Here is a 15,914-nt window from a genome sequence, read left to right as displayed (position 1 = left end):
GCAACTTCTTGCTGTGTCCTCACATCACCTTTCTCCTTTGCATACTCAGGGAGAGAGAGATTTCGTATCTCTTCCTCTTCTTATAAGGACACCCGTCCTATCAGATCAAGGCCCCACCCTTACGACCTCATTTAACTGCAATTACCTCCTTAAAGGACTTATCTCCAAATATAGTCACATTCTAAGGCACTGGAGGTTAGGGCTTCAACATTTGGACTTGAAGGGAGACAACCCAGTTCATAACAGGCATGAATGGCTGGCAAGAGAACCTGGATCTGAGCCCTATTCCCCATTCTACTGGCCCCAGAGACAAGGAAGTGAGCAGCAGAGGGGCCCACAGCTTGAGTGGCACTGGGGTGCTGAGTCAGAAGAAAATCTGTCTTGTGAGGGTGACTCCCTGACCCAGAACTGCCCACATCGATGACCTACTGGGCACTGTGCCCCCGAGGCCTCTTGGGCTTGGCCCTCTCTTGAGAATGCTTGGCCCCTCGTCCTGCCTCCCGAGGCCCCTCAGACTCTCCTGTATCCCGGTGCTTCTCTCTACCCAACGGGCGCTCCAGGAGGTGACCTAATGCAGTGCCGAGGCCCGGGTTCCAGGGCTGGCTGAGCTGTGAGACCCTAGTGCAAGTGCTTCCTCTGTCCCATCAGCTGAGAAAAGAGGGGACTGGGTCAGTCCACTGTTCCTGTTACCCCTGTCTATCTTTCTGTCCGTGTTGGTGAAAAATTGGAGAGAAGGGGCACTGGTATCTGCTGGAAGGGTGGTACTTGGAACAATCTGCCCAGGAAAGCTATTTGGTAGGGTATCTCAAAGCTCTCAAGACTGTGCATGTCCAAGATTATTCCCTTTTGGTACCTTCTGAGAAGGGGAAGTGCTGAGCAAAGAGTTAGCTCCGAGCAGAGTCACCAGGGTCGGTCGGTCACCCTGCACCCATATAAACCTCACAAGGCCCAACACGAAGGGGCCGAGGAAGCAAATCATGGTCCCTAATTCAATGGAACACAGAAACAGAAAATGTGATTCTATAAAGAATATTTAATGATTTAGAAAGATTTTTTACCATATCAAGTGAAAAGGCTAATTACAGAGCACCCCACAGTGTGGTTTTATCCATGTAAAAAAAATACAACCCACTGGAAGGGATAATGAACCAGGAATAAACAGTAGTTACTTCTGTGTGATGGGATTGTAGAGATTTTTAAATTTTTATTTTCTAAAGTAACAATGTGAGGGCACCTGGGTGGCTCAGACGGTTGAGCGTCTGCCTTTGGCTCAGGTCCTGGGATCGAGCCCCATGTCAGGGTCCCAGCTCAGCGGGGAGTCTGCTTCTCCCTCTCCCTCTGCCTCTCCCCCTGCCTGTGCTCTCTCTGTCTCTGTCTCTCTCTCAAAAGATGAATAAATAAAATCTTAAAAAAAAATAAAGTAACAATGTGTACTCATTGCTTTTGTAATAAGAAGGCCCACAAAAACAATTCTATAAAAAATAACTTTCCTAGATTTGGCAGATGCTGCTGGCTAATTCTACAGCTACTATATGCACTCCTCCCTCACTGCTTCAGCTTGTCCACTCTCAGCAGGTGAATCCTCACCTTTCTAGGTGCTCTGTGTGGTCACACATTGGAGTTCTAGCCACTGAGATGTAGGTGGAAGTCGGCTGTGTGGAGGTTTCTGGGAAAGCTTTGTGTCTGGTGAATGGAGAGATATTTCTGGCCCTTCTGCCTCCTCTTTCTTCCTTCTGGACTGTGGATGTGATGCCTTGAACAGTAGCAGCCCTCTTGTGACCATGAGGTGGTGGAACAGAATGGTAAAGCCTGGGTTTTTGATGGCATCCTTGAGTCACTGCATCAACCCTAGACTCCCTACCTCCAGGCTTCTTGTTATGAGTGATAATTCTGATGTAACAGTTCTGGTTAGATTAGTTGTGAATGCTTTTGGCTGCAAGTAACAGAGTTTAGGTCTCCCCTCCAGTTCCTAGGTCACTTCTACCACTCCACGGAGAGAAATAGGGGCATCTTCACCGAGTCACTCTCTTCCCAAGCTGGTAGTGCCATCCTTTTGGCAGTAGTCTCTGAATTTGTTTCATGGCTCTGGGAAGAGAGTGGCACTGGATGTCTTCTGCAGACTGGGGAAAGTATCAAGCATCCCTGTGTGCCAGAACAGAGCAAGGCACTACAGCAGATGGTGAGTCAGCTGTCCCTCAAAACACCTACTACATGCTGGGCATTGTGCCAGGTCCCAGGGAGGCCAAAGAGTGAAACAGACACTGACCCTGGGCTTCTGAAGCTTACTGCTTGGTGGAGAAAGAGGATATTGCAAAATCACAGTTGATTCTTTGCTTAATTATGAGTGTAAAGGGTTTTAAAGTACAGGGTGCCATGTGAGTAATGGGGGAACTTGACCTGGTCTGGAGCTCAGGGAAGGCAGCTTGGAAGCTATTTAGTGTGTCCTTGAGGTTGGTAAGATGAATCCAAAATTCCTGGGCTTGTCTATGACAGCGTCTGGTCACAATGTCCCATGGAAAGTCATTCTTACCTTTGCTAAGAGCCCTCGCCTGTAAGCTTTATCGTCCTTATCAATAAAATGAGGGCAGTGGACTCGATTAACCTTGAGCTTCCCAGAGCTTAAATGCCGTGTGAAGGCAGCTGAGATGAAGCCACTTACGGGAGAGTGCAGAGGGGCTGGGGTAGAGAAGCTGGGGACCAGCAGGAGAAAGGCTGTTTATTCCTCTGCCTTGACAAAGATGGGTCTCGCTTCTGCTCACCTAACAAAAGTGTATTGAACACCTAGTGTGCGCCACGCACGGTGCTGGGACTGACAATACTCTCTGCCCTCAGGGGGTTACTGTCTAGTGGGAGGAGACCAGATCACAGGGCAATCATGTCGGAGTTTAAACGTGCTAAGGCCTTGGAGACAAGGCTGAACAAGGTAGGGAACTGGGAGGGAAGGGGTGTGCTGTGGCCAGTGGCACACATTCAATGGCTCTCAGGGTGGCTCTCAGGGGAGGGAGGGAGTCAAGCTGACACCTGGCGGAAGAGAAGCCTCTGCAGGGAAGGCCTTAGGGGCAGGCAGTCTGAGAACCTTCCAGAAGGTAGAGTGTGTGTGTGGGGGGGGGAGGGGGGCGGATCCCAGGTGGCCCTGGGCAGTGAAGTTCAGAGCCTCATGACTGATTTGTTTCAAAGGACTGCAGGTCAGCACTTGCCTGTTTTATGTACTCTGAATCAAAAATCAAGGGTCTCGATGGTGGGGAGAGCTGGTAACCCACGTGGCAAGCTGTATGCATGGATGTGGTCTCAGATCCTGTGCCTGCCAAGGATGTTTGTGCAATGAAGCATGTATTTGCTTTTAATTCATTCTGATGTAGTGTTCAATGTGTATGGCTTTTGTAATCATAAAAAAGTCATTAAAAAAAATAAGTGGTAATCTCTGGGGATAGGATTATAAGGGACTTTCACATTCTAACCGATCCGTAATACTTTTGATATTGAATGGTTTGGTGATGGTCAGTGTTTTGTTTTTTCTGTTACTTGGTTTTGTGCCTCCGAACACTGAAGGGTATTCCTCCAGGCAATGTGCAAGAAGAAATGGTACAGGCCAAGACAGAAGAGAATTAAGTGAGTTTCACAGTCAAAAAGTCAATTACACACAAACACACCTTCTTCCACTTGAGTCAGGCTTGAGGCAACAAGCTTAGAGGTTCACACTACAGGAGGGCAGGGCCCCCCCACCGCCCCAACCCCCTTCCAGTGCTTTCTCTCCTGGAGCTCCAGTGTTTCAAGTCGAAGACAGCTGGAACATTTTGAAGGCAGGCAGTCCCACGGTGCGGCCTGTTGGCGGGGGAGGGGGAGAGCTGCCCGGGGAGGAGGAGGAGGATGAAGCCCATCAGCAGGGTCAGAAGAAGACATCTTTGGAGCTTGACAGTCCACTCACCAGCTGGGAGACCTTGAGCAAGTTTCTTGGCCTTCCTGAGCCTGTTCCTCACCGAAGAACAGGAATGATGGCACTGCTTCCCTTCCCAGAGCTTCCAGGCGTGTCAGTGAGATGACACAGCCAGGGCCTGCTGGCCTGCAACCCCAGCAGGGGAGCTGGGTCGCTGTCTCTGTTCTGGAGCAGAAGTCTCCGGGGCTCCGGAAATGGAGGGCTAGGCTGTGCGGCCTAATGCAGGTTACTTGACCTCCCTGAAACTCCACTTTTCCAACTATAAAAAACGGAGCCATGATGGTGAAAACCTTCCAATTCTACTCTGTCTGGGTGGCCTATGGACTCTTCCTGAAATTCTAGCGAAGGGTGTGTGCACAGCTTTCCTGCAGACAGTCTCACTGCAGTGAGTGGGAACTTTAGTTACACGAGGAACAGAAACCCTCAAATTACTATCTTTTTTTTTAAGCCACTTCCCTGGGGCCAGCACCTACCAAGAGACAGATGTGTGAGCTGAAAGTGTCCTTGGCTGTGGCTTGCACAGGAGTACAGACCATCCATGGGGCCTAAGGCAAACATCTAGTGATGACTTCAAGCAAAACAAAACAAGAAAATCTACTCATCAAAAAACAAACTGGGGCTCCTGGGTGGCTCAGTCAGTTAAGCGTCTGCCTTTGGCTCAGGTCATGATCCTGGGGTCCTGGGATCAAGCCCTACATCGGGCTCCTTGCTCAGCGGGGAGCCTGCGTCTCCCTCTCTCTCTCCCCCTGCTTGTGCTCTCTGACAAATAAAATCTTAAAAAAAAAATCAGAAAAGTGGGTTTAAAAAACATTATTCAACATACAGTAAATGCCCTATTTTTCACACCACTGCAGATGGCAGGCATGGGCACGCCATTATGTGCCCTTTTACCGTTTGGCACCGAAATGGGCACTTCAGAATCTCCTGGAGAGCTGCTTCACACACAGATTGCTGGGCCTCAGCCTGGAGTTTCTGGTTCAGCAAGGCTGGGGGTGACATGGACTTGCACATCAAGTTCCCAGGCGAAGCTGATGGTGCTCACACTTTGAGAACTACAGCTCTTCTTGATAGTAAGTATTGACTCAGAAAATGTCCTTTCTAAACCTAGCTTCTCCCAGGAGCACTGAGCAGCGTCAGCAGGTGGTGACCAGCTTGAAAGGCCAAGGTGGCGGATGGAAAAGTGTGTATCTGACACGCTTCCTGCAGCACCAAGGCTTTTGGCTGTCTGCAGCGGGGCCCCTTGACAGAATCCCCTATTTGGGAACGTGGTAGCTGAGAGTGTAGGACCCCATGGTAGTTACAAAGATTCTGAATGTGCAGCTTTAGATGGTACAGATCACTAAACCAAGGTTCCAGAAGTGGGTGGTGGGATGGACACTCTAGTTTCTTTCTGCTCTGGTGGCATCAAGTCTACCTAAGTGGAGAGTCTGGGAGGTTCCGAATGAGGGCAGGCCGTTCTCAGTGAGGCAGGATGCATTTCGGAAAAGCAGCCATACTGTGGGCGGAAGAGGGTAGACCAGGCCTAGGGCATTGCCTGGGGCTAAGAACTGCGTATCCGGGCCCAAGGTTGTACCTCCTAGGCTGGCTCTCAGAAGCACCCAGTTCTCCGAGTGCACACATTTGCCTCTGTAGCCTGCGAGCTCTGAAGTTAACTGTGCAAACCTCACATGACTTCACCGGCTTAACAACAAAATTAAGTAGAGCTTCCTCTGCTTCTTAAACAGTTCTCTCTCTGGACTTGACCCCATTTTTTATTTTATTAGGTTTTTAATCAGGTTCCACTACGAAGTGCTTTTAACAAGGTTAGAATCTAACCTTTTAGAAGGCACAAACAGGGAGAATACTGTCTGATTTATCTGGCTAAGAAAACCAGAGTGGAAGCCTCCGAGAATGGAGAAGGCTTTGCTGGGTCCCGGAAGCAAGCCCTGGGGACCCCCACGTTCAGCTTTGTCCCCTGCACTCTGGCTCCTCAGCAGCATGAAGCTGTGGCTCAGGGTGTGGACTGTGGGGCCAGACCACCTGGGTTTGCATAGCAGTGCTACTCATTACCAACAGCATGGATGGTGTTTGGTCTCGGACCTAGCTGATAGGATGGTTACGTGACCTGCGCATTACGGGGAAATGAGTAAGTGGCTAAACGGACACAAAATGCTCAGAGCAGTGCCTGCCCTATTGTCTCCATGCTGTAAGTGCCTGTAGCTATTATTACGTCACTGCAAGGTAAAAGGACCCGGAGCTCCAAAGGGCAGGAGAGCTAGAGGGTGACCTGGAAGGACTCTCACAGCTCAGGCCATGCTCATCTGTGTATTGAATGCTATATGGAGCTCCTAGTCAATGCTGGGCATGGAGCTGGGCAGGAGGTGTGGCAGTGAATGAAGCTGAATGTGGCCGCCCTCAAGGAGCATATGGCCGGGGGAAGATGCACACCCAGCGGCCAGGGGAAGATGCACACCCAGAGGAGAAGCCCACGAACGGATGCATAATGGCCAAATGAGTGTTCTGAAAAGGCAGAATTCAGCTTGCTGAGGGCGCCCAACTTCAGTTACCTCACCTGGCCTCCCAGGCTGGGGAGCTGGCTCACAGGAAGCCGGGTTCTGTCTGAAACTGGAGGACAACAGACATCAATCATGGGGAGGATGGTGAGGGCTGGGAGCATTCCAGACAGAGCTGAGCTGCACAAAGGCCTGGGGCCTGAGTCTTGTGTCTGGTGTGGCAGAGAGAGGAAGGCGGTGGGGTGAGAGGTGGCTGGGGAGTGTGTGCGGCTGGTGGGGTAGAACTACAGTTAGAGTGAGGCTGACTCTTTAAGGAGTTTTAAGGCAGGGGTGGAGAAGACAGGGGTGGAGGGATTCCCATACGTCTTGAAGGGATCGTTCTGGCTATGACATGCAGAATAGATGGGGTTGGATGTGGGAAGAAAAAGGGGGTGGTTGGGATTCCGAAGAATCCCCTGGAGAGCCTGTTAATGTACTGACCCTGAGCCCTGCCTGGCCCCCCGCCAAGACTGTGATGCCACAGGGTGTGCAGTGGGCGCAGGATTCCACCTTTGCGACACGCTGAAGCTGCCACTGAGGACCATGCGGTGAGTGTCACTGACTCTATTTTTTTTTTAAGATTTTATTTATCTTAAGAGATAAATAAAGAGAGAGAGAGAGAGAGAGAGAGAGATTGGGGGGAGGGGCAGAGGGAGAAGCAGGCTCCCTGTGGAGCAGGGAGCCCCACATGGGACTCGATCCCAGGACCCTGGGATCATGACCTGAGCCCAAGGCAGACGCTTAACCGACTGAGCCCCCCAGGCGCCCCAGCTTGGACTCTCTTGGTGGTAGGGGAGCTGGTAAGTGGATGGCTTCTCAGAGACATGCAGTTTATTTGTTTTAAGGAGAAGGCAGGTAGACCTTCCTGAAAAATTGGAACTCTTAACTCTAAGATACTTGTCCCAAGCATAACCTAGTAGAAATTTCAGAGATGCCACAGTGACTTGGGGATGGGGTGCAGGGCAGACATCACAGAAGCAGTAACCTCACCTCTGGGAACTCCAAGCGGACAGAGACTCAGGGCTGTTCTGCTTAACTCAGGCTCTGGGTAACCTTGTTCTGTGCAGTGTTTCCACCAGGCTTGTTACTGTCTGTCCCTCTGCTTCCTATGGGATGGTGGCCCAGCAATGAGGTGACACAGAGCCTGGGCTAACCAGAGGGGCTCTGGTCTAGCTCTGGCAGTGACAGCCAGCTGGAGGTAGACCTCCTCCTTTTCCTCAGCGCTTCAGAAAGGATGCTGGCCGACACTCCACCTCTAAACTTCCCGCTTGGCTCTGAAATATGTTGTCACGTGTAAGATTTAAGTCAGGCATGACAGACATGAACTCTGGAGACCTCCGTTCATTTCCAACTCTGCCAGGTCCCTGGCTGTGAGGCCCCGTGCGTGGAAAGAAAGCCCACCTGTCAGCACAGGTGACAGGCCACCTTACCGGGACGGGAGTGTCAGACTAGGAAGGGTCCTCTTGTGCTTGGCTCTGAGCCAGCCAAGCTGGAGACACTTGCCAGATGGAGAGCCGTGGGTGGCCCTCTCACACTCAAGGAAAGGCATTTAGTCTCCAGGGAACCTGGGACCATCTAGGAAATAGATGTGCGCTCCATCTGTGTGGCTACGGAAGGCCTTCGTCTTTCCAGCAGTGTCCCCTGAGGCCACCATCCGTAACTAGGGCTGCCCTTCCCAGCACCTTGCCTGTTCAAAGCTCCCACCATAAATCTCAAAACCCAGACCCAAGTTCACCCCATGTGTTCCTAGCACCTAGGAGGAAGTGTTCAGTTTAGTGGCGCTTAACCCTTCTGAGGGGCCAAAGCTCCATTCCTCAGTGGGAAGCCTGTAGCACCATTTCCTCTGCGGAGGCCAGTGCTGCCTGGAGTGGAGCTGTCTGTGCCAGGGGACACAGAGCCCCAGGCCCCTGTGCGGTGGGCTCCACACCGCATGCCGGACGGGCCACGGCTGCACGTGTGCTGGGGTTCCGGAGGGCTTGGCCGTGTCCCCAAGACGAGCCGCTGTGGAGTCTGGACGGCAGCCGGTGCCCGTGGTGGGGTGTGACCCTGGTGTTGTGAAGTAGCCGTTCTCTGATTGGCAACGGCCTGATTCACAACACCAGCTGCCCCACCACACCATGCCTGGAGGTCTCTGGGTGGCTGGCGGGCGTGCGGTCACCTCCTCGGTGCTGCTGCTGGCATGTGGAGAGGGGACAGAGGCAGCCGTGGGTTAGAACTGAATGCAAGCAGAGTCGACATGTCCTCGCCCTCTCTGTCCTCCTCCCATAGACTTTTCTTGTTTGTCACGTCCTCTGCCAGCCTCCCTGTCCCCCAGAGTCATGGCGGTATCTGTGGCTCCAGGGAGCCGGGCCCCTGAACACAAGCTGAGCCGTGCACTGGTGTCTTTCTGGGAAGGGGCTGTACTGCCTTCCACAAATCCTCAAAGGGAACCCCCTCCCCACCCCCACCCCCCACAACTTACATAGCTCTGCCTTGGGAGGTAGAATGGGGACCAAACATTACTAGGGTCAAGTTTTGAGTAAAGAGTCTTCCCCCCTGAAATGTACACGGCAGGGATGCAGGGATCCCACTACTGCGTTGCCAGACACAGAAACCAGAGACCATTCTCACTGCAGGTTCTGAGTAGTAACTCTGCCAAGACCCCCTACGTCCTCCCTTTCGATCTGTCTGTCCCCACACCCTGAGGCTGCATGGAGTACCTCCCACATCCACTGAGGGTAACCAGAGTCCGAATGGAATCCTCCAAGGATGGAGAGTATTTCTTGACTCATCCTCCAAAGGGTGGAAACACCTTCTAAGCCCAAAATAAGGGTGATCACTGAGGATCTGGAGCTATCGTGCAAACCAACAAAAGCCGAGCCTGACTGAAAAGCAACCAGGTGGTCAATGTGAAAACCATGAGCCATCACTGTGCTCTGCCTGTCTGTCAACAGGTGACCTTCCAGGCCCTTCCTCGTGCAGCCTCAGCGGGCAGACACGGAGTGTCTTAGCAGTAAAATGACTTTGGAACTCTCATTTTGGTATTTGCCTGGCTTTATCACCACTATGAAATTCTGTAACAATAAACTGACACGAAAACAGTATTTGAAGTCGAATCCCTATTTCCAGGTGTCGGCACACACTTTTAAATTAATAAAGCTTCTTTGGCCAAAAATGGCTCCTGCCTGCTGCCCAGTTCTTAGCTACTCAATCAAGAAAAATATTTTCCACTTGCTGCCATCTATCTTGGAACCTGCTTTATTTTAGGGACACAAAGTTGGCAAGTTCCTAGCACTGGATGTGGCATAGAAGTTCTACCAAAGTTCTTGCCAGAATTGGGGGAGGCAGAAAGTTTGAGTAACTGATCAACCATAGCTGAGCCATGTAAATCACCATGGCCTTGGAGTTCAGAAACACCTGGATTCTTATGTCTATAATCAAAGAATCTCCGCTGGGACATTAGGCCATAATGTCTACACAGGGGCCTCTGTGGCTCACAGCACTGTTAAGCTGAGGTGTCTACCACATGGGGGTTGCCTGTGCCAGGCCCCAGGGTGTGCATTCGGACTCTGTCCCTTCCTGTGTTCCTACGGCCGGTGGCAGAACTTTCTGGGCCTCAGTTTTAGTTTCTGCAAAACAGTGTAATAAGGTTAGAAAACCTTGCATACAGGAAATGCTTGATACACATGTGTATTCGATGAGTATGGGTGCTGAGTCACATGGCTGGCTTTCTGAGCTTTGGGTAAAGAGAGATCTCAAAATTTTTCTTTCCAGTGGTGCTGGACTGTCCAGGAGATTGTCCTGAGGACTAACAATCACCTACTCTGAGAATGAGCAAGTTCTAGAAAGTGAGATTAGCTCCTTGTGAAATAAAGCAGGGCGACTATTCATTGCCACTGCTGAGTGGCCAGAGCCTTTGGCAAAGTTAATGTGCTTTTTTGGCTAAGACCGTGTATGTGGGAAGGTTGTATTGGTGCTAATTGAAACTGGCACAGACTCCTATGAAGTCAAAACACCAGGAACCTAGGGAGGCACTATCTCATTCCTGCATCCAAGGGCAAAGGGTGACTTGGGAATAAGTGAGAAGTTGGGGCCATGAACACAGCTATCCACAGCCACCTCTTCTTGGTTCTATCTAGAACCCACCAGTGCTCAGGGTGTCAAAGAGAGATGAAGGAATGATCATCTCAAAAGCCACAAGTGACCTTCATATTTTAACTTCAAGTGCTTGCAAGGAGTTGGCACCATGCAGCCTGGCCCTCTTCCTTTCCCCTTATCCTTCACCACCTTCCTCCTCCCTCTTTGTGCTCTTCTAACTTCTCGAGTACACCATATTCTTTCCCATCACAGGGCCTTTGCACAAGCCTCTTCCTTCACCTGGAATCCTCCCTCCCCATTTTGCATAGTTTAATACCACCTCCTCCTTCAGACTTCAACTCCCAAGTCACTTCCTGGGCTGACTTGCATCTCCCAGACTAGAGTGGACTCCTCTCTGACATGCTCCCCAGGCATCTGGTACTCTTCCTTCAAGGCACTTGTTAGACAGGATGCATGATGTCTCTTCCACTCAGTTCTAAGCTTCCACTGGGTCCCCAGCATTGGTCAGATGGGGGATACCTGATAAATACTGGTTGGGTGAATATATGATTTAAACTAAGACTTTTGTGGTCCAATGACTCTTTTCCAAGCAGTTAGATGAATTCCTCAGACAAATTGAAATGGCACTAAGAATCTTAGGGGCATACACAGTGCTATCTTGTAATAAATAATTTTATATTTAGAGACTGACTGCTGATCTCCTAACTCAGCTCCCTGCCTCTAGGCTGACCACACACTGATAGACAGGGAATCAGAGGGATTCTTCCCAAGGGTCAGTCTAATCTGGTGTAACTTCTCCAAGGCTCATTCCGTGCCCAGGACAGTTTCAGGTCCTCTAGCTCCTCACTTCCCTGCCTGCCCTACCTCTTCCTCCTGCCACCGGCCCCTCTTATGAAGCAGGAATGCCCACAATATACCACATGTGCGTGCTTCTGTGGATTGAATGCCCCTGACTCTTTCTACCCAGCATACTCCTCTTCCTGCAGTTGGGCTCCAAGGTCAGCCCTCAAGAAGGTCCTCCTGGCCCCTTGCTCAGCCTGAGCTCTTGGCCTGGCATCTATGACTCTTGTACCTTTTGTGTCCATTGCTGTTCCGGGCTTCAGTCCCGTCTTCGGAGACAGCGACCCCAAGGACAGAGGCCATTGTGGAGTCAACCTGGTAGCCGGGTAGCACACAGCATCTGGAACACAAGGGCTCTGAGCTTCAATGAACTCTCACTCAGTGAGGAAGTTCTCCAAAGCTGGGAAGCTGTGGACATCAGTGGGTAACGATTTGTCCTTCCTGTTCCCTATGAATCACAAGTGTCCAGAAATCCCAGTATTTTGCCATTGAACTACATTTCTTCATCTCCATGGCCACCCTGCACCCCCAGCAGACCCCCACCCCCTCACCAGGACAGCACCCATATGCATCCAACTTGTCCCTCTATGAGTCATTCTTCATTCTGCAGCCTGAATGATCCTTTTAAAACATGAATCAGAGCATGTCACTCTGCTACTTCAAACCCTTCTTCCCTTCCCATCACACCCAGAATAATATCCAAATTCCTTGTGAAATCCCACATGTCCTGGTGGCTCAGCCCCCTGTACTTGTCCACCATCACCTCCTCTCCCTGCGGACTTAGCTGCACTCCTTTTCTTTCAGATCTTGGAACACAAGGCTAGGCCATACGGTGCCTTCTGAAATGTAAACAATCAGGCCTTTCCTGTGGAGGGAGCCTTTTGTGAGCTCGAGAAGGTACCCCTTTCCCTGGGCAGATGCAGACCTCTAACAGGGCATGGGACCTGGTGAGTGGTCTTAGGCTTGAGCACAACCCCCACTTGCCCAGGGCTGGGGGCTCTGGTGTCATTCAGCCACGTGGAGAAGCACACCTGGTCCTCTCCCACCGCAGGGACTTCTTACCTGCTTCTGCCTTCCTGAGACCCCAGGGGCACTCTAAGAGAATATAAGATTTCTGGTGTTCCAAAATTCCGCACCAATTTTAGCCAAAGCCTTTTATCTCATTATCTTCTATCCTGGCCTGCTGATGTTAGTCCTTCACTACACACTTGGTAGGGTCAAGCCAGCTAATTCTGTTTTGTTTTGTTTTTAGTCACATAATGATCACTTGCGTTGGCAATCCCTAGTACATGGCATTTATCTAAGCTTTGTAACATCAGAGGTCTCAAATCAATGAACCGTTTTTCTGCCTGTTACTTCTGGAAAAAGATGACAGCAACAGGAATGCAGGGTGTTCCTCTTCAACCACCTCCCCTGGTTAAACAAGGGTCACCACAGACCCATTCAGCCTTTGACATCAGCCCCAGTCTGGCTGGTGCAGCGGGGTCCTGCCCCCACTCCAGATCCTGTTTCAGCTGGTTTGGGAGTGAAGCTCAGATATCCACCCCCCACCCCAGGGACTCCCATACACCAGATTTGGGGATGACTGCTTGAAATCTAGGGCTCTGTTAAAAACTGACATTCCTAATGAGCCTCAGAGCAGTGGGAATCTGACAGAGCTTCAGCATCTTCAGAGGCAAATTAAATCTTGCCCATGTGGCAGGTGCTATTGGTGTCCAGCACCACTGTTCCCATATCCAGGATGTGGTAGGTCTGGGGGCTTCCTTGGACCAGGAGCAAGGAGTGTGTCAGCTAGGTGTCAGGGAGGTAGCATCCTCAAGCAGCCCCCGCCAGTGACACCATGGAGTTGGTGGGCAATACCTTGCTCTCTTGCCCCAAAAGGAGCAGAGGTCTCCACTTGCTCACAACAGTAACCTGGTGGACAACATAAGTATTATTGGCCCCCTCCCCATCACCTCCCCAAACCCAGCTGTGTCCCACGTTAAGTGTATTTAAGAGCACCCATGTTTTGAACAGGTGTATCTTACATTGTTCCCGTGGTCACTTTCAGCAGGGCAGGGCCAGTGTGAGGGGAGTGAGTCACCTGCTCTCAGATGCCGACTGTGAGCACCTCCTAAAATTTTGCTCCCTGGGCGGTCTCATTTGGTCACCTTGTTCCTATCCTGATGTTCAGGGAATCAGAATACACAAATCAGGCAAAACAACCCACTCTAGGTAGGTATTTTCTATAGTGTGTTGTACTTACATTTCTTCATTGCTTTTTCATAGACAATAACCCTCTAAGGGGAGGACCCTTTGGCATCAAAGCTCCAAGGTATTAGGATCATCCTGCACAGTCAGTAGTCACAAATACTGTTACAGGCATTTAAGACAGCATGCCTACTCTAGGATGATGGCAAAAATAAACCCAAACGCAAGCTGTGAATTCTGCTTTCTTTAGCCCATCTTGGCTGATGCCTTCCAGGTGGGCTTCAAAATAAAAACTCCTGGTTCAAGGCCTGCCTGGCCTGCCGAGCGCAGCTCAGAGTTTATTAGCACAGTTAATATTGCATGCAAATAGATTTCCCCGCTTCTGTCATGACAGTCCATTAAGTCAGCCCCTTGTCTGCTACATCTTTATCCTTGGCAGGTTAATCCTGCCAAATGCCTTTGCTGTAGCGCATGTCACACTGTGCCTATGTCCAACAATGCAATTTTGCTAATCCTGTTGTATCAGCTTTGTGGCCCTGTCTGGTCAATCCGATGGTGGAAAAAGTGCAGATGAGGTTTTTTTGCCAAGATCTTTCTCCTATTCTGGCATCCACCCCTTCCTCTTCCTCTTCTTCCTTTTTTTTTTTTTTTTTAATTTTAAATATGGTTTCAATTAAATGGTTTGAAAGTCAACCACAGTGTTTGGACAGCTGCCATTGCCAATGTCGTTCAGACAAGAATGTCAAGGCTCTCAGCGGGCCTCCAGACTCTTTCCAGTAGCCTCACCCAGCTGCCAGCTGAACAGGATAATGGGAAGGGTTAAACAGGAAAATCTGCTAAGCATGTCTTTTTCCTAGGCTCTCCAAGGCCTGAAGATGGCTGAATGGAGTGAATACATATCACCCATTATTTTTGATGCCAACCTCTTTACAGCCTAGTGGGACCATTAACATGAATTATTAGAAGAGGTGTACCCCTCCCTGCAAGCACCTTTGTCTGGCATGCACACGACTAGGGGAAAGCGCCTCCAGGCTCCAGAGGGTACTGCTCCTCCAGGTTCAAATCCCAGCTGGACCATTCTCTACCTCTGCAACAACTAAGGCAAATTGCTTTACCTCTCTGGACTTACTTTCCTCTTCTGTAAAATGGGCATAACCACAGCACCCAATGAATAGAATTGCTGTGAAGGTTCAGTGAGTTAATACATGTTAATCACACTGAACGATGAGGGAGCACACACACATAGCAGGCAGTGGGAGATGCAAATGAACCGTAGCATAGGTTGTGCAATTTGTCCAAACTCACTGTCATTTACAGCTTTACTATAGCACACATGCAAAGTACGTGGTAGAATTCCACGTTGCCCTGTCTTTTAGGGTCTTCAGATGTAAACTCCACTCTCTCGCCTGCTAATTACAGAAATCTGGCTACAAGGAGACCTGTCTAGTGTCCTTACCACTGGTGTCCATGTTATACCCAGCAGCTCCGCCGGGTGTGAAGAGGCATTTCAGGGTGGATAAACAGGGGTCTCTGGTGAGATTCCTGGGGACTGAGTCCTGGCTCTTCTACCACCTGACCCTGGGCAAGGTACTCAACCTCTGAGACTCTCACAGTCCTGACATTAGAAATGGGGGACTTGGCTCTCCATTGCAGGGTGATTGTGGGGGTTATGTGCAAAAGCATGAATGAGGGAGCTCGTATGCCGCTCAACGTGAGCGCAGGGCACGAAGCTCTATTCACTGCTGTTAAATCATAGACCAGCCTGGCTCATTTCTTACCCCAAACGCCCTCAGCCCCACAGAGTCCCTGCTGCATCACCGTGAGCTTCCACCTCTAGTCTGAGCCCTGCTAAGACTTATGAGTGGGTTTTCTTTAGTTTTTTTTTTTTTTAAAGATTTTATTTATTTACTTGACAGACATAGCACAAGCAGGTGGAGTGGCAGGCAGAGGGAGAGGGAGAGGCAGACTCCCTGCTGAGCAGAGAGCAGAGAGACGGGGCTCGAATCCCAGGACCCTGGGATCATGACCTGAGCCGAAGGCAGATGCTTAACCGATTGAGCCACCCAGGCGTCCCTTTCTTTAGTTTTTTATTTATCTGATGAAAAAATGCTCTTATCACATATGTATGTCCCGCTAAGCAATATGTTATTTAAGTTTGTTTGCTTTTGAGCTTTATACAAATTGTATCATACTGGACTTAATGTTCTGCAACTTGCTATTTTCATTCAAAGTTGTTTCCAAGATTCATCCACGTGGTTGCATTTAGTGGTAGTTCATCCATTTCCCTTGCATTTCCCTGCCGCATGACAGTCCCCTGTGGGAATATGGCACTGTTTACTCAT

This window comes from Eumetopias jubatus, unplaced genomic scaffold (genome assembly GCF_037043125.1).
Source record: "Eumetopias jubatus isolate StellerSeaLion01/CBP00866 unplaced genomic scaffold, mEumJub1_p1.0 scaffold_1, whole genome shotgun sequence".
Classification (NCBI taxonomy): Eukaryota; Metazoa; Chordata; class Mammalia; order Carnivora; family Otariidae; genus Eumetopias; species Eumetopias jubatus.
The sequence above is the reverse complement of the archived record's forward strand: the minus strand, read 5'-3'. Positions refer to the sequence as shown.